A 17,300-nucleotide genomic window follows, 5' to 3' on the forward strand; every position below is an offset into this window, starting at 1 on the left:
CCTGGCTTCTCCTTGGCTTAACATCTGGAGCTGCTTGTGAATCGTGCCGCCACACACACCCGAGTGCAGGTGTCTTCTGCACAGACTGCGGGCCTCGCTCTTCTGAATGCCGCTAGCTCGCCACCCACCCACGGGTGAACCTGGTCAGGGTACTTTCTCTCGGGGGCAGACTCTGATCCTGGCGGGCTACCGGTGTTTCTGTTTGCTCGTTTCTTTCTTCCATTTCGGGAAAGGCTTCCTTACTGGGTGTGGAAATCTCCTATGCCTTTCCTCGCCTATTCTGTCAGCTTTAAAATTCTCTTTCAGTTGCCACCCTCACAGATGGATTAGGAAACTCTTTCCGGTGCACTCATTAGTGAAATGACCTCAATGAAGCTGGAATCCAATATCTAATCGCCGATTTTTAGCGAGTCCACACGCCAGGGTGGTCGGGGTCCAATGCAGCCCCGGCCAGGCCCAGGCCCCTTGGACTGGGCCACAGGAGGACCCAGAGGAGGGTCCCGGCCCCCACGGTCGCGTTGCCGGCAGTTCTCCAAGGGCTTGGGCGTTTTCCAGAGGTAGGAGATGGAGGGGACTGATTTCTTCAGCGCCCCACAAACCACGCCACCCCACCCATGGGACACATCCCTAGAGAGAGAGAGAGACGCCCCATACACTCGCTCCCCTCCCCCATGCGCTGTGCCCCAGCCCGGGCCCGGGGGAATAGGCGGCAGCCCACCCACAGGGTGGGGGGCGCAGCTGAAAGGGGTTGTGGGGATGGCGGCCCCTGCCTGGGGTCAAAGGGCGGGCGACCCGCGCGTGCGCAATCGGCGGCGGCGGCGGCGGCGGCGGCGGCGGCGGCGGCGGCCACGAGCTGGGGGTGGGCCAGGCGAGGAGAGGAAGGGGGCTGGAAGGTCTCCACCTTGGCGAGTCCAGCCGTGGAGGCGCATCTTGTGTGAGTGTGAGTGAGTGAGTGTGAGTGTGTGTGTGTGTGTGTGTGTGTGTGTGTGTATAGAGAGACAGCCCCCCACCCCGGCCCGCCGCTCCCTGCCCGCCCCGCCCCGCCTGTCACCCCCGTCCCTCGGAGCCCGCCGGACCTGGCCGGTGAACTCAACAGGCCCGGCCCGGTGCGGGTCAGCGCCGGCGCGGGGCCTGGGGCGGGGGGAGGAGGCGGCGGGGAAGCGCAGAGAGGCTCGGCTTCTTGAGCGGGGCAGGGGCGCCCTCCGCCGTCTAGGGCCACACCACCCTGAACGCGCCCGATCTCGTCTGGTCTCGGAAGCTAAGCAGGGTCGGGCCTGGTTAGTACTTGGATGGGAGACCGCCTGGGAATACCGGGTGCCGTAGGCTTCTTCTTTTTTTTTTTTTTGTTTTGCCTCTTGTTCTGTCCCCTTTCTGGGAGCGAGTCGGCGGCCCGGGGTGGGGGTCACCCCCACCCTCAGCGCCCGCCGCGGTGCCTGGCGCCCCAGCCCGCACCGTGGGGCCTCCTCTTGTCCCAAGCCGCGACACCGCCGTCACGCGGCAGCATGCGTGGCTTCTGGACTGTCAGGTCTCAGACCAAAGGTCTGCTCTGTGGGAACCGACACGCTGGAGGAAACCTTGAGAGTCTGAGAGGGGAGGGAGTTCCAGAAGAAGGCCAGGATGTCATTTTGAGGGAGTATGTGACCAGAACTCGTCCCGTTGCTTTTGGGGTTCTATGGGCTACACGTAGGAATCTTTGGTGGTGGCACCTGATGTTGGGGGATCCGGAGTCACACCCAGACCTGCTCCACAGGCCTCCTTTTACTTTTCTCTTCGGATTCATTATGTTTAAAAAGTGTCTCTTATCTCTATGATTGCATTTTCTTTTCTCTCTCTTTTCAAGCAGATGATGGGAGTCCAAGTATTAAGGTGACATGTGTTGCCCGTGCCCCCCTCCCCCCTGTGTTCTTATTCATTTACCTCTGATGTTGTTCCAGCGTATTGTGGGGGTACCAATGTTAAGGTCGGGTACGTTGCCCTCTCCCAGCCTCCCCCCTCGGGTCAGAGCCTCAAGTGCGCCCATCCCCCAGTCGGTGCGCACCCACCCCGTTCCTAATGGAGGTGTATGCCCATCCCCTCCCCCCACCCGCCCGACACCCACCCGATGAAGGTGATTCCTCTGTGTCCACTTAGGTGTCCATCGGTTCGTACCCATTTGCTGGTGAGCGCGAGCACGTGGTGCTCGTGTGTCCATTCTTGGGCTACCTGGCTTACTGGAACGGGTTCCAGCTCTGGCCAGGAGAACCACGAGAGGTGCCCTCTCACCGCTGCTCCTCCTAGCTGAATAGCACTCCGTGGTGTCCACGCGCCACATTTCATTTACGCACTCGTGGGTCGATGGGCACTCGGGTCGCTTCCAGGTCTTTGCGATTGTGACTTGTGCCCTGACTCTAACCCTAACCCTTACCCAGCCCGTCTCATCCTCGGCCCCTGCCTGACTGACTCCTTCCCGCCCGGCCTGTCACCTGTCACCGTCCTCTGCCCCTGCCTGACACGCTCCTCCCCGCCCGGGGCCGTCACCGTCCTCGGCCCCTGCCTGACGGGGCTCCTCCGTCGCCTGGGCCTTCCAAGGGCTTGGTGTGGACGCTGGTTCCAGGACGCCCTCCCAGGAACCCGGTAGCAGGGCGGCCGCAGCGTCTCGCGCCACCCAACCGTCCGCCGGCCGGCGGCCGGCGCTAAGTGGCCTGCGGGGGACGTGCCCCCACTGTGGGGCGGGCGCCCAGCCTGGTGTCTTCTCTGAGGCCCCGTGGCTGCTTTTCCCCCCCGCAAGGGGAGAGCCGCGGAGGTGGGGACCGCCTCCTCGTGGGGACGTACACCCAGCTCTCCACGTCGGATTCCGGGGCTCTCTGTCCTGCCAGAAGGCCCAGCTGGCCTGCGGGTCCTTAGAGTGGCAAAAACATCCGAAAACTGAGATTGAGGGTCCGGTGGTTGTCTGCACTTTTGTGCTGGGCACCCCAGGGAGGCCCGGGGGCTGGCTGGACAACGCGGTCTGCTGGGCAGGGGGGGGGTTTGGAGGAGCAACTGATGCCCTTTGCACTTTGGGTAGCAAGTGTCTGAGGTGTCTCTGAGCCCTGCGCCATGTCGGGGGGTGGGGTGGGGGGGTGGGAGGTCGGGGGGGGTGGAGGAGCAGGAGGAGGAGGAGGAGGAGGTGGGAAGGGCCGTGGCCTGCAGTCGTGTTCCCGGGGTGGCTTCTTCCACAGGCTGCTTGGCCTGGGCTCCCTGCACCTGGGCCTTTGGAGGACTGGCCCTGTGCTTGCCAACGCTTCCCCTGCAGGGACCCAGAGCTGGGAGGTTGCATCTCTCAGCCCTGGGTCGGGCAGAGCCCCAGCGGGCCATGCCCACAACCTCTCTCAGCACGGGTCCCCCAGAAGGCTCCTTTGGGACCAGGATTCTCTTGCGGGTGACTCTTTAAGGTCTGGCCCCTGGATGGAGGGGCACCAGGAGTAGAGGAGCAGGAAGGGGAAGGGGGTGGCCATGCGAGGGGACACTTTCAGGCCAAGTCCCAGCTTCAGCCTGATCCTCCTGGGAACCCCGGGGTGTACGTCACACCTCCTGGTTGTCCCGCTCTGAGACAAGGGCTCTGAGACAAGGAGCCGGGCTTCGCATTCCCCCAGCAGCCAGTCGTGGGCTGAGGACACCTGGGGCGTTGGGAACTCCCTGGCTTCTCCTTGGCTTAACATCTGGAGCTGCTTGTGAATCGTGCCGCCACACACACCCGAGTGCAGGTGTCTTCTGCACAGACTGCGGGCCTCGCTCTTCTGAATGCCGCTAGCTCGCCACCCACCCACGGGTGAACCTGGTCAGGGTACTTTCTCTCGGGGGCAGACTCTGATCCTGGCGGGCTACCGGTATTTCTGTTTGCTCGTTTCTTTCTTCCATTTCGGGAAAGGCTTCCTTACTGGGTGTGGAAATCTCCTATGCCTTTCCTCGCCTATTCTGTCAGCTTTAAAATTCTCTTTCAGTTGCCACCCTCACAGATGGATTAGGAAACTCTTTCCGGTGCACTCATTAGTGAAATGACCTCAATGAAGCTGGAATCCAATATCTAATCGCCGATTTTTAGCGAGTCCACACGCCAGGGTGGTCGGGGTCCAATGCAGCCCCGGCCAGGCCCAGGCCCCTTGGACTGGGCCACAGGAGGACACAGAGGAGGGTCCCGGCCCCCACGGTCGCGTTGCCGGCAGTTCTCCAAGGGCTTGGGCGTTTTCCAGAGGTAGGAGATGGAGGGGACTGATTTCTTCAGCGCCCCACAAACCACGCCACCCCACCCATGGGACACATCCCTAGAGAGAGAGAGAGACGCCCCATACACTCGCTCCCCTCCCCCATGCGCTGTGCCCCAGCCCGGGCCCGGGGGAATAGGCGGCAGCCCACCCACAGGGTGGGGGGCGCAGCTGAAAGGGGTTGTGGGGATGGCGGCCCCTGCCTGGGGTCAAAGGGCGGGCGACCCGCGCGTGCGCAATCGGCGGCGGCGGCGGCGGCGGCGGCGGCGGCGGCGGCCACGAGCTGGGGGTGGGCCAGGCGAGGAGAGGAAGGGGGCTGGAAGGTCTCCACCTTGGCGAGTCCAGCCGTGGAGGCGCATCTTGTGTGAGTGTGAGTGAGTGAGTGTGAGTGTGTGTGTGTGTGTGTGTGTGTGTGTATAGAGAGACAGCCCCCCACCCCGGCCCGCCGCTCCCTGCCCGCCCCGCCCCGCCTGTCACCCCCGTCCCTTGGAGCCCGCCGGACCCGGCCGGTGAACTCAACAGGCCCGGCCCGGTGCGGGTCAGCGCCGGCGCGGGGCCTGGGGCGGGGGGAGGAGGCGGCGGGGAAGCGCAGAGAGGCTCGGCTTCTTGAGCGGGGCAGGGGCGCCCTCCGCCGTCTAGGGCCACACCACCCTGAACGCGCCCGATCTCGTCTGGTCTCGGAAGCTAAGCAGGGTCGGGCCTGGTTAGTACTTGGATGGGAGACCGCCTGGGAATACCGGGTGCCGTAGGCTTCTTCTTTTTTTTTTTTTTGTTTTGCCTCTTGTTCTGTCCCCTTTCTGGGAGCGAGTCGGCGGCCCGGGGTGGGGGTCACCCCCACCCTCAGCGCCCGCCGCGGTGCCTGGCGCCCCAGCCCGCACCGTGGGGCCTCCTCTTGTCCCAAGCCGCGACACCGCCGTCACGCGGCAGCATGCGTGGCTTCTGGACTGTCAGGTCTCAGACCAAAGGTCTGCTCTGTGGGAACCGACACGCTGGAGGAAACCTTGAGAGTCTGAGAGGGGAGGGAGTTCCAGAAGAAGGCCAGGATGTCATTTTGAGGGAGTATGTGACCAGAACTCGTCCCGTTGCTTTTGGGGTTCTATGGGCTACACGTAGGAATCTTTGGTGGTGGCACCTGATGTTGGGGGATCCGGAGTCACACCCAGTCCTGCTCCACAGGCCTCCTTTTACTTTTCTCTTCGGATTCATTATGTTTAAAAAGTGTCTCTTATCTCTATGATTGCATTTTCTTTTCTCTCTCTTTTCAAGCAGATGATGGGAGTCCAAGTATTAAGGTGACATGTGTTGCCCGTGCCCCCCTCCCCCCTGTGTTCTTATTCATTTACCTCTGATGTTGTTCCAGCGTATTGTGGGGGTACCAATGTTAAGGTCGGGTACGTTGCCCTCTCCCAGCCTCCCCCCTCGGGTCAGAGCCTCAAGTGCGCCCATCCCCCAGTCGGTGCGCACCCACCCCGTTCCTAATGGAGGTGTATGCCCATCCCCTCCCCCCACCCGCCCGACACCCACCCGATGAAGGTGATTCCTCTGTGTCCACTTAGGTGTCCATCGGTTCGTACCCATTTGCTGGTGAGCGCGAGCACGTGGTGCTCGTGTGTCCATTCTTGGGCTACCTGGCTTACTGGAACGGGTTCCAGCTCTGGCCAGGAGAACCACGAGAGGTGCCCTCTCACCGCTGCTCCTCCTAGCTGAATAGCACTCCGTGGTGTCCACGCGCCACATTTCATTTACGCACTCGTGGGTCGATGGGCACTCGGGTCGCTTCCAGGTCTTTGCGATTGTGACTTGTGCCCTGACTCTAACCCTAACCCTTACCCAGCCCGTCTCCTCCTCGGCCCCTGCCTGACTGACTCCTTCCCGCCCGGCCTGTCACCTGTCACCGTCCTCTGCCCCTGCCTGACACGCTCCTCCCCGCCCGGGCCGTCACCGTCCTCGGCCCCTGCCTGACGGGGCTCCTCCGTCGCCTGGGCCTTCCAAGGGCTTGGTGTGGACGCTGGTTCCAGGACGCCCTCCCAGGAACCCGGTAGCAGGGCGGCCGCAGCGTCTCGCGCCACCCAACCGTCCGCCGGCCGGCGGCCGGCGCTAAGTGGCCTGCGGGGGACGTGCCCCCACTGTGGGGCGGGCGCCCAGCCTGGTGTCTTCTCTGAGGCCCCGTGGCTGCTTTTCCCCCCCGCAAGGGGAGAGCCGCGGAGGTGGGGACCGCCTCCTCGTGGGGACGTACACCCAGCTCTCCACGTCGGATTCCGGGGCTCTCTGTCCTGCCAGAAGGCCCAGCTGGCCTGCGGGTCCTTAGAGTGGCAAAAACATCCGAAAACTGAGATTGAGGGTCCGGTGGTTGTCTGCACTTTTGTGCTGGGCACCCCAGGGAGGCCCGGGGGCTGGCTGGACAACGCGGTCTGCTGGGCAGGGGGGGGGTTTGGAGGAGCAACTGATGCCCTTTGCACTTTGGGTAGCAAGTGTCTGAGGTGTCTCTGAGCCCTGCGCCATGTCGGGGGGTGGGGTGGGGGGGTGGGAGGTCGGGGGGGGGGTGGAGGAGCAGGAGGAGGAGGAGGAGGAGGTGGGAAGGGCCGTGGCCTGCAGTCGTGTTCCCGGGGTGGCTTCTTCCACAGGCTGCTTGGCCTGGGCTCCCTGCACCTGGGCCTTTGGAGGACTGGCCCTGTGCTTGCCAACGCTTCCCCTGCAGGGACCCAGAGCTGGGAGGTTGCATCTCTCAGCCCTGGGTCGGGCAGAGCCCCAGCGGGCCATGCCCACAACCTCTCTCAGCACGGGTCCCCCAGAAGGCTCCTTTGGGACCAGGATTCTCTTGCGGGTGACTCTTTAAGGTCTGGCCCCTGGATGGAGGGGCACCAGGAGTAGAGGAGCAGGAAGGGGAAGGGGGTGGCCATGCGAGGGGACACTTTCAGGCCAAGTCCCAGTTTCAGCCTGATCCTCCTGGGAACCCCGGGGTGTACGTCACACCTCCTGGTTGTCCCGCTCTGAGACAAGGGCTCTGAGACAAGGAGCCGGGCTTCGCATTCCCCCAGCAGCCAGTCGTGGGCTGAGGACACCTGGGGCGTTGGGAACTCCCTGGCTTCTCCTTGGCTTAACATCTGGAGCTGCTTGTGAATCGTGCCGCCACACACACCCGAGTGCAGGTGTCTTCTGCACAGACTGCGGGCCTCGCTCTTCTGAATGCCGCTAGCTCGCCACCCACCCACGGGTGAACCTGGTCAGGGTACTTTCTCTCGGGGGCAGACTCTGATCCTGGCGGGCTACCGGTGTTTCTGTTTGCTCGTTTCTTTCTTCCATTTCGGGAAAGGCTTCCTTACTGGGTGTGGAAATCTCCTATGCCTTTCCTCGCCTATTCTGTCAGCTTTAAAATTCTCTTTCAGTTGCCACCCTCACAGATGGATTAGGAAACTCTTTCCGGTGCACTCATTAGTGAAATGACCTCAATGAAGCTGGAATCCAATATCTAATCGCCGATTTTTAGCGAGTCCACACGCCAGGGTGGTCGGGGTCCAATGCAGCCCCGGCCAGGCCCAGGCCCCTTGGACTGGGCCACAGGAGGACCCAGAGGAGGGTCCCGGCCCCCACGGTCGCGTTGCCGGCAGTTCTCCAAGGGCTTGGGCGTTTTCCAGAGGTAGGAGATGGAGGGGACTGATTTCTTCAGCGCCCCACAAACCACGCCACCCCACCCATGGGACACATCCCTAGAGAGAGAGAGAGACGCCCCATACACTCGCTCCCCTCCCCCATGCGCTGTGCCCCAGCCCGGGCCCGGGGGAATAGGCGGCAGCCCACCCACAGGGTGGGGGGCGCAGCTGAAAGGGGTTGTGGGGATGGCGGCCCCTGCCTGGGGTCAAAGGGCGGGCGACCCGCGCGTGCGCAATCGGCGGCGGCGGCGGCGGCGGCGGCGGCGGCGGCGGCCACGAGCTGGGGGTGGGCCAGGCGAGGAGAGGAAGGGGGCTGGAAGGTCTCCACCTTGGCGAGTCCAGCCGTGGAGGCGCATCTTGTGTGAGTGTGAGTGTGTGTGTGTGTGTGTGTGTGTGTGTATATAGAGAGACAGCCCCCCACCCCGGCCCGCCGCTCCCTGCCCGCCCCGCCCCGCCTGTCACCCCCGTCCCTCGGAGCCCGCCGGACCCGGCCGGTGAACTCAACAGGCCCGGCCCGGTGCGGGTCAGCGCCGGCGCGGGGCCTGGGGCGGGGGGAGGAGGCGGCGGGGAAGCGCAGAGAGGCTCGGCTTCTTGAGCGGGGCAGGGGCGCCCTCCGCCGTCTAGGGCCACACCACCCTGAACGCGCCCGATCTCGTCTGGTCTCGGAAGCTAAGCAGGGTCGGGCCTGGTTAGTACTTGGATGGGAGACCGCCTGGGAATACCGGGTGCCGTAGGCTTCTTCTTTTTTTTTTTTTTGTTTTGCCTCTTGTTCTGTCCCCTTTCTGGGAGCGAGTCGGCGGCCCAGGGTGGGGGTCACCCCCACCCTCAGCGCCCGCCGCGGTGCCTGGCGCCCCAGCCCGCACCGTGGGGCCTCCTCTTGTCCCAAGCCGCGACACCGCCGTCACGCGGCAGCATGCGTGGCTTCTGGACTGTCAGGTCTCAGACCAAAGGTCTGCTCTGTGGGAACCGACACGCTGGAGGAAACCTTGAGAGTCTGAGAGGGGAGGGAGTTCCAGAAGAAGGCCAGGATGTCATTTTGAGGGAGTATGTGACCAGAACTCGTCCCATTGCTTTTGGGGTTCTATGGGCTACACGTAGGAATCTTTGGTGGTGGCACCTGATGTTGGGGGATCCGGAGTCACACCCAGACCTGCTCCACAGGCCTCCTTTTACTTTTCTCTTCGGATTCATTATGTTTAAAAAGTGTCTCTTATCTCTATGATTGCATTTTCTTTTCTCTCTCTTTTCAAGCAGATGATGGGAGTCCAAGTATTAAGGTGACATGTGTTGCCCGTGCCCCCCTCCCCCCTGTGTTCTTATTCATTAACCTCTGATGTTGTTCCAGCGTATTGTGGGGGTACCAATGTTAAGGTCGGGTACGTTGCCCTCTCCCAGCCTCCCCCCTCGGGTCAGAGCCTCAAGTGCGCCCATCCCCCAGTCGGTGCGCACACACCCCGTTCCTAATGGAGGTGTATGCCCATCCCCTCCCCCCACCCGCCCGACACCCACCCGATGAAGGTGATTCCTCTGTGTCCACTTAGGTGTCCATCGGTTCGTACCCATTTGCTGGTGAGCGCGAGCACGTGGTGCTCGTGTGTCCATTCTTGGGCTACCTGGCTTACTGGAACGGGTTCCAGCTCTGGCCAGGAGAACCACGAGAGGTGCCCTCTCACCGCTGCTCCTCCTAGCTGAATAGCACTCCGTGGTGTCCACGCGCCACATTTCATTTACGCACTCGTGGGTCGATGGGCACTCGGGTCGCTTCCAGGTCTTTGCGATTGTGACTTGTGCCCTGACTCTAACCCTAACCCTTACCCAGCCCGTCTCCTCCTCAGTCCCTGCCTGACTGACTCCTTCCCGCCCGGCCTGTCACCTGTCACCGTCCTCTGCCCCTGCCTGACACGCTCCTCCCCGCCCGGGCCGTCACCGTCCTCGGCCCCTGCCTGACGGGGCTCCTCCGTCGCCTGGGCCTTCCAAGGGCTTGGTGTGGACGCTGGTTCCAGGACGCCCTCCCAGGGACCCGGTAGCAGGGCGGCCGCAGCGTCTCGCGCCACCCAACCGTCCGCCGGCCGGTGGCCGGCGCTAAGTGGCCTGCGGGGGACGTGCCCCCACTGTGGGGCGGGCGCCCAGCCTGGTGTCTTCTCTGAGGCCCCGTGGCTGCTTTTCCCCCCCGCAAGGGGAGAGCCGCGGAGGTGGGGACCGCCTCCTCGTGGGGACGTACACCCAGCTCTCCACGTCGGATTCCGGGGCTCTCTGTCCTGCCAGAAGGCCCAGCTGGCCTGCGGGTCCTTAGAGTGGCAAAAACATCCGAAAACTGAGATTGAGGGTCCGGTGGTTGTCTGCACTTTTGTGCTGGGCACCCCAGGGAGGCCCGGGGGCTGGCTGGACAACGCGGTCTGCTGGGCAGGGGGGGGGTTTGGAGGAGCAACTGATGCCCTTTGCACTTTGGGTAGCAAGTGTCTGAGGTGTCTCTGAGCCCTGCGCCATGTCGGGGGGTGGGGTGGGGGGGTGGGAGGTCGGGGGGGGGTGGAGGAGCAGGAGGAGGAGGAGGAGGAGGTGGGAAGGGCCGTGGCCTGCAGTCGTGTTCCCGGGGTGGCTTCTTCCACAGGCTGCTTGGCCTGGGCTCCCTGCACCTGGGCCTTTGGAGGACTGGCCCTGTGCTTGCCAACGCTTCCCCTGCAGGGACCCAGAGCTGGGAGGTTGCATCTCTCAGCCCTGGGTCGGGCAGAGCCCCAGCGGGCCATGCCCACAACCTCTCTCAGCACGGGTCCCCCAGAAGGCTCCTTTGGGACCAGGATTCTCTTGCGGGTGACTCTTTAAGGTCTGGCCCCTGGATGGAGGGGCACCAGGAGTAGAGGAGCAGGAAGGGGAAGGGGGTGGCCATGCGAGGGGACACTTTCAGGCCAAGTCCCAGCTTCAGCCTGATCCTCCTGGGAACCCCGGGGTGTACGTCACACCTCCTGGTTGTCCCGCTCTGAGACAAGGGCTCTGAGACAAGGAGCCGGGCTTCGCATTCCCCCAGCAGCCAGTCGTGGGCTGAGGACACCTGGGGCATTGGGAACTCCCTGGCTTCTCCTTGGCTTAACATCTGGAGCTGCTTGTGAATCGTGCCGCCACACACACCCGAGTGCAGGTGTCTTCTGCACAGACTGCGGGCCTCGCTCTTCTGAATGCCGCTAGCTCGCCACCCACCCACGGGTGAACCTGGTCAGGGTACTTTCTCTCGGGGGCAGACTCTGATCCTGGCGGGCTACCGGTGTTTCTGTTTGCTCGTTTCTTTCTTCCATTTCGGGAAAGGCTTCCTTACTGGGTGTGGAAATCTCCTATGCCTTTCCTCGCCTATTCTGTCAGCTTTAAAATTCTCTTTCAGTTGCCACCCTCACAGATGGATTAGGAAACTCTTTCCGGTGCACTCATTAGTGAAATGACCTCAATGAAGCTGGAATCCAATATCTAATCGCCGATTTTTAGCGAGTCCACACGCCAGGGTGGTCGGGGTCCAATGCAGCCCCGGCCAGGCCCAGGCCCCTTGGACTGGGCCACAGGAGGACCCAGAGGAGGGTCCCGGCCCCCACGGTCGCGTTGCCGGCAGTTCTCCAAGGGCTTGGGCGTTTTCCAGAGGTAGGAGATGGAGGGGACTGATTTCTTCAGCGCCCCACAAACCACGCCACCCCACCCATGGGACACATCCCTAGAGAGAGAGAGAGACGCCCCATACACTCGCTCCCCTCCCCCATGCGCTGTGCCCCAGCCCGGGCCCGGGGGAATAGGCGGCAGCCCACCCACAGGGTGGGGGGCGCAGCTGAAAGGGGTTGTGGGGATGGCGGCCCCTGCCTGGGGTCAAAGGGCGGGCGACCCGCGCGTGCGCAATCGGCGGCGGCGGCGGCGGCGGCGGCGGCGGCGGCGGCGGCCACGAGCTGGGGGTGGGCCAGGCGAGGAGAGGAAGGGGGCTGGAAGGTCTCCACCTTGGCGAGTCCAGCCGTGGAGGCGCATCTTGTGTGAGTGTGAGTGAGTGAGTGTGAGTGTGAGTGTGTGTGTGTGTGTGTGTGTATATAGAGAGACAGCCCCCCACCCCGGCCCGCCGCTCCCTGCCCGCCCCGCCCCGCCTGTCACCCCCGTCCCTCGGAGCCCGCCGGACCCGGCCGGTGAACTCAACAGGCCCGGCCCGGTGCGGGTCAGCGCCGGCGCGGGGCCTGGGGCGGGGGGAGGAGGCGGCGGGGAAGCGCAGAGAGGCTCGGCTTCTTGAGCGGGGCAGGGGCGCCCTCCGCCGTCTAGGGCCACACCACCCTGAACGCGCCCGATCTCGTCTGGTCTCGGAAGCTAAGCAGGGTCGGGCCTGGTTAGTACTTGGATGGGAGACCGCCTGGGAATACCGGGTGCCGTAGGCTTCTTCTTTTTTTTTTTTTTTGTTTTGCCTCTTGTTCTGTCCCCTTTCTGGGAGCGAGTCGGCGGCCCGGGGTGGGGGTCACCCCCACCCTCAGCGCCCGCCGCGGTGCCTGGCGCCCCAGCCCGCACCGTGGGGCCTCCTCTTGTCCCAAGCCGCGACACCGCCGTCACGCGGCAGCATGCGTGGCTTCTGGACTGTCAGGTCTCAGACCAAAGGTCTGCTCTGTGGGAACCGACACGCTGGAGGAAACCTTGAGAGTCTGAGAGGGGAGGGAGTTCCAGAAGAAGGCCAGGATGTCATTTTGAGGGAGTATGTGACCAGAACTCGTCCCGTTGCTTTTGGGGTTCTATGGGCTACACGTAGGAATCTTTGGTGGTGGCACCTGATGTTGGGGGATCCGGAGTCACACCCAGACCTGCTCCACAGGCCTCCTTTTACTTTTCTCTTCGGATTCATTATGTTTAAAAAGTGTCTCTTATCTCTATGATTGCATTTTCTTTTCTCTCTCTTTTCAAGCAGATGATGGGAGTCCAAGTATTAAGGTGACATGTGTTGCCCGTGCCCCCCTCCCCCCTGTGTTCTTATTCATTTACCTCTGATGTTGTTCCAGCGTATTGTGGGGGTACCAATGTTAAGGTCGGGTACGTTGCCCTCTCCCAGCCTCCCCCCTCGGGTCAGAGCCTCAAGTGCGCCCATCCCCCAGTCGGTGCGCACCCACCCCGTTCCTAATGGAGGTGTATGCCCATCCCCTCCCCCCACCCGCCCGACACCCACCCGATGAAGGTGATTCCTCTGTGTCCACTTAGGTGTCCATCGGTTCGTACCCATTTGCTGGTGAGCGCGAGCACGTGGTGCTCGTGTGTCCATTCTTGGGCTACCTGGCTTACTGGAACGGGTTCCAGCTCTGGCCAGGAGAACCACGAGAGGTGCCCTCTCACCGCTGCTCCTCCTAGCTGAATAGCACTCCGTGGTGTCCACGCGCCACATTTCATTTACGCACTCGTGGGTCGATGGGCACTCGGGTCGCTTCCAGGTCTTTGCGATTGTGACTTGTGCCCTGACTCTAACCCTAACCCTTACCCAGCCCGTCTCCTCCTCGGCCCCTGCCTGACTGACTCCTTCCCGCCCGGCCTGTCACCTGTCACCGTCCTCTGCCCCTGCCTGACACGCTCCTCCCCGCCCGGGCCGTCACCGTCCTCGGCCCCTGCCTGACGGGGCTCCTCCGTCGCCTGGGCCTTCCAAGGGCTTGGTGTGGACGCTGGTTCCAGGACGCCCTCCCAGGAACCCGGTAGCAGGGCGGCCGCAGCGTCTCGCGCCACCCAACCGTCCGCCGGCCGGCGGCCGGCGCTAAGTGGCCTGCGGGGGACGTGCCCCCACTGTGGGGCGGGCGCCCAGCCTGGTGTCTTCTCTGAGGCACCGTGGCTGCTTTTCCCCCCCGCAAGGGGAGAGCCGCGGAGGTGGGGACCGCCTCCTCGTGGGGACGTACACCCAGCTCTCCACGTCGGATTCCGGGGCTCTCTGTCCTGCCAGAAGGCCCAGCTGGCCTGCGGGTCCTTAGAGTGGCAAAAACATCCGAAAACTGAGATTGAGGGTCCGGTGGTTGTCTGCACTTTTGTGCTGGGCACCCCAGGGAGGCCCGGGGGCTGGCTGGACAACGCGGTCTGCTGGGCAGGGGGGGGGTTTGGAGGAGCAACTGATGCCCTTTGCACTTTGGGTAGCAAGTGTCTGAGGTGTCTCTGAGCCCTGCGCCATGTCGGGGGGTGGGGTGGGGGGGTGGGAGGTCGGGGGGGGGGTGGAGGAGCAGGAGGAGGAGGAGGAGGAGGTGGGAAGGGCCGTGGCCTGCAGTCGTGTTCCCGGGGTGGCTTCTTCCACAGGCTGCTTGGCCTGGGCTCCCTGCACCTGGGCCTTTGGAGGACTGGCCCTGTGCTTGCCAACGCTTCCCCTGCAGGGACCCAGAGCTGGGAGGTTGCATCTCTCAGCCCTGGGTCGGGCAGAGCCCCAGCGGGCCATGCCCACAACCTCTCTCAGCACGGGTCCCCCAGAAGGCTCCTTTGGGACCAGGATTCTCTTGCGGGTGACTCTTTAAGGTCTGGCCCCTGGATGGAGGGGCACCAGGAGTAGAGGAGCAGGAAGGGGAAGGGGGTGGCCATGCGAGGGGACACTTTCAGGCCAAGTCCCAGCTTCAGCCTGATCCTCCTGGGAACCCCGGGGTGTACGTCACACCTCCTGGTTGTCCCGCTCTGAGACAAGGGCTCTGAGACAAGGAGCCGGGCTTCGCATTCCCCCAGCAGCCAGTCGTGGGCTGAGGACACCTGGGGCGTTGGGAACTCCCTGGCTTCTCCTTGGCTTAACATCTGGAGCTGCTTGTGAATCGTGCCGCCACACACACCCGAGTGCAGGTGTCTTCTGCACAGACTGCGGGCCTCGCTCTTCTGAATGCCGCTAGCTCGCCACCCACCCACGGGTGAACCTGGTCAGGGTACTTTCTCTCGGGGGCAGACTCTGATCCTGGCGGGCTACCGGTGTTTCTGTTTGCTCGTTTCTTTCTTCCATTTCGGGAAAGGCTTCCTTACTGGGTGTGGAAATCTCCTATGCCTTTCCTCGCCTATTCTGTCAGCTTTAAAATTCTCTTTCAGTTGCCACCCTCACAGATGGATTAGGAAACTCTTTCCGGTGCACTCATTAGTGAAATGACCTCAATGAAGCTGGAATCCAATATCTAATCGCCGATTTTTAGCGAGTCCACACGCCAGGGTGGTCGGGGTCCAATGCAGCCCCGGCCAGGCCCAGGCCCCTTGGACTGGGCCACAGGAGGACCCAGAGGAGGGTCCCGGCCCCCACGGTCGCGTTGCCGGCAGTTCTCCAAGGGCTTGGGCGTTTTCCAGAGGTAGGAGATGGAGGGGACTGATTTCTTCAGCGCCCCACAAACCACGCCACCCCACCCATGGGACACATCCCTAGAGAGAGAGAGAGACGCCCCATACACTCGCTCCCCTCCCCCATGCGCTGTGCCCCAGCCCGGGCCCGGGGGAATAGGCGGCAGCCCACCCACAGGGTGGGGGGCGCAGCTGAAAGGGGTTGTGGGGATGGCGGCCCCTGCCTGGGGTCAAAGGGCGGGCGACCCGCGCGTGCGCAATCGGCGGCGGCGGCGGCGGCGGCGGCGGCGGCGGCGGCGGCCACGAGCTGGGGGTGGGCCAGGCGAGGAGAGGAAGGGGGCTGGAAGGTCTCCACCTTGGCGAGTCCAGCCGTGGAGGCGCATCTTGTGTGAGTGTGAGTGAGTGAGTGTGAGTGTGTGTGTGTGTGTGTGTGTGTGTGTGTATAGAGAGACAGCCCCCCACCCCGGCCCGCCGCTCCCTGCCCGCCCCGCCCCGCCTGTCACCCCCGTCCCTCGGAGCCCGCCGGACCTGGCCGGTGAACTCAACAGGCCCGGCCCGGTGCGGGTCAGCGCCGGCGCGGGGCCTGGGGCGGGGGGAGGAGGCGGCGGGGAAGCGCAGAGAGGCTCGGCTTCTTGAGCGGGGCAGGGGCGCCCTCCGCCGTCTAGGGCCACACCACCCTGAACGCGCCCGATCTCGTCTGGTCTCGGAAGCTAAGCAGGGTCGGGCCTGGTTAGTACTTGGATGGGAGACCGCCTGGGAATACCGGGTGCCGTAGGCTTCTTCTTTTTTTTTTTTTTGTTTTGCCTCTTGTTCTGTCCCCTTTCTGGGAGCGAGTCGGCGGCCCGGGGTGGGGGTCACCCCCACCCTCAGCGCCCGCCGCGGTGCCTGGCGCCCCAGCCCGCACCGTGGGGCCTCCTCTTGTCCCAAGCCGCGACACCGCCGTCACGCGGCAGCATGCGTGGCTTCTGGACTGTCAGGTCTCAGACCAAAGGTCTGCTCTGTGGGAACCGACACGCTGGAGGAAACCTTGAGAGTCTGAGAGGGGAGGGAGTTCCAGAAGAAGGCCAGGATGTCATTTTGAGGGAGTATGTGACCAGAACTCGTCCCGTTGCTTTTGGGGTTCTATGGGCTACACGTAGGAATCTTTGGTGGTGGCACCTGATGTTGGGGGATCCGGAGTCACACCCAGACCTGCTCCACAGGCCTCCTTTTACTTTTCTCTTCGGATTCATTATGTTTAAAAAGTGTCTCTTATCTCTATGATTGCATTTTCTTTTCTCTCTCTTTTCAAGCAGATGATGGGAGTCCAAGTATTAAGGTGACATGTGTTGCCCGTGCCCCCCTCCCCCCTGTGTTCTTATTCATTTACCTCTGATGTTGTTCCAGCGTATTGTGGGGGTACCAATGTTAAGGTCGGGTACGTTGCCCTCTCCCAGCCTCCCCCCTCGGGTCAGAGCCTCAAGTGCGCCCATCCCCCAGTCGGTGCGCACCCACCCCGTTCCTAATGGAGGTGTATGCCCATCCCCTCCCCCCACCCGCCCGACACCCACCCGATGAAGGTGATTCCTCTGTGTCCACTTAGGTGTCCATCGGTTCGTACCCATTTGCTGGTGAGCGCGAGCACGTGGTGCTCGTGTGTCCATTCTTGGGCTACCTGGCTTACTGGAACGGGTTCCAGCTCTGGCCAGGAGAACCACGAGAGGTGCCCTCTCACCGCTGCTCCTCCTAGCTGAATAGCACTCCGTGGTGTCCACGCGCCACATTTCATTTACGCACTCGTGGGTCGATGGGCACTCGGGTCGCTTCCAGGTCTTTGCGATTGTGACTTGTGCCCTGACTCTAACCCTAACCCTTACCCAGCCCGTCTCATCCTCGGCCCCTGCCTGACTGACTCCTTCCCGCCCGGCCTGTCACCTGTCACCGTCCTCTGCCCCTGCCTGACACGCTCCTCCCCGCCCGGGGCCGTCACCGTCCTCGGCCCCTGCCTGACGGGGCTCCTCCGTCGCCTGGGCCTTCCAAGGGCTTGGTGTGGACGCTGGTTCCAGGACGCCCTCCCAGGAACCCGGTAGCAGGGCGGCCGCAGCGTCTCGCGCCACCCAACCGTCCGCCGGCCGGCGGCCGGCGCTAAGTGGCCTGCGGGGGACGTGCCCCCACTGTGGGGCGGGCG

At 63.5% G+C, this 17,300-nt stretch overlaps 5 non-coding genes across 5 annotated transcripts; all 5 read left to right on the forward strand.

The window, feature by feature from the left end:
- The first annotated feature begins 1,207 nt into the window (after window positions 1-1,207).
- Window positions 1,208-1,326, forward strand: LOC142869102 (5S ribosomal RNA). Its single transcript, XR_012917882.1, has one exon. It is a non-coding gene; the product is annotated as a 5S ribosomal RNA (ribosomal RNA).
- A 3,527-nt stretch (window positions 1,327-4,853) lies between these two features.
- On the forward strand, window positions 4,854-4,972 carry LOC142869103 (5S ribosomal RNA). Its single transcript, XR_012917883.1, has one exon. It is a non-coding gene; the product is annotated as a 5S ribosomal RNA (ribosomal RNA).
- A 3,516-nt stretch (window positions 4,973-8,488) lies between these two features.
- On the forward strand, window positions 8,489-8,607 carry LOC142869104 (5S ribosomal RNA). The gene has a single exon (XR_012917884.1). It is a non-coding gene; the product is annotated as a 5S ribosomal RNA (ribosomal RNA).
- Window positions 8,608-12,139: 3,532 nt separating this feature from the next.
- LOC142869105 (5S ribosomal RNA) lies at window positions 12,140-12,258 on the forward strand. Its single transcript, XR_012917885.1, has one exon. It is a non-coding gene; the product is annotated as a 5S ribosomal RNA (ribosomal RNA).
- Window positions 12,259-15,792: 3,534 nt separating this feature from the next.
- On the forward strand, window positions 15,793-15,911 carry LOC142869106 (5S ribosomal RNA). The gene has a single exon (XR_012917886.1). It is a non-coding gene; the product is annotated as a 5S ribosomal RNA (ribosomal RNA).
- The last annotated feature ends 1,389 nt before the right edge of the window (window positions 15,912-17,300 follow it).

Source organism: Microcebus murinus, unplaced genomic scaffold, assembly GCF_040939455.1.
Source record: "Microcebus murinus isolate Inina unplaced genomic scaffold, M.murinus_Inina_mat1.0 scaf057_hap2_Mmur4.0, whole genome shotgun sequence".
NCBI classification, from domain to species: domain Eukaryota; kingdom Metazoa; phylum Chordata; class Mammalia; order Primates; family Cheirogaleidae; genus Microcebus; species Microcebus murinus.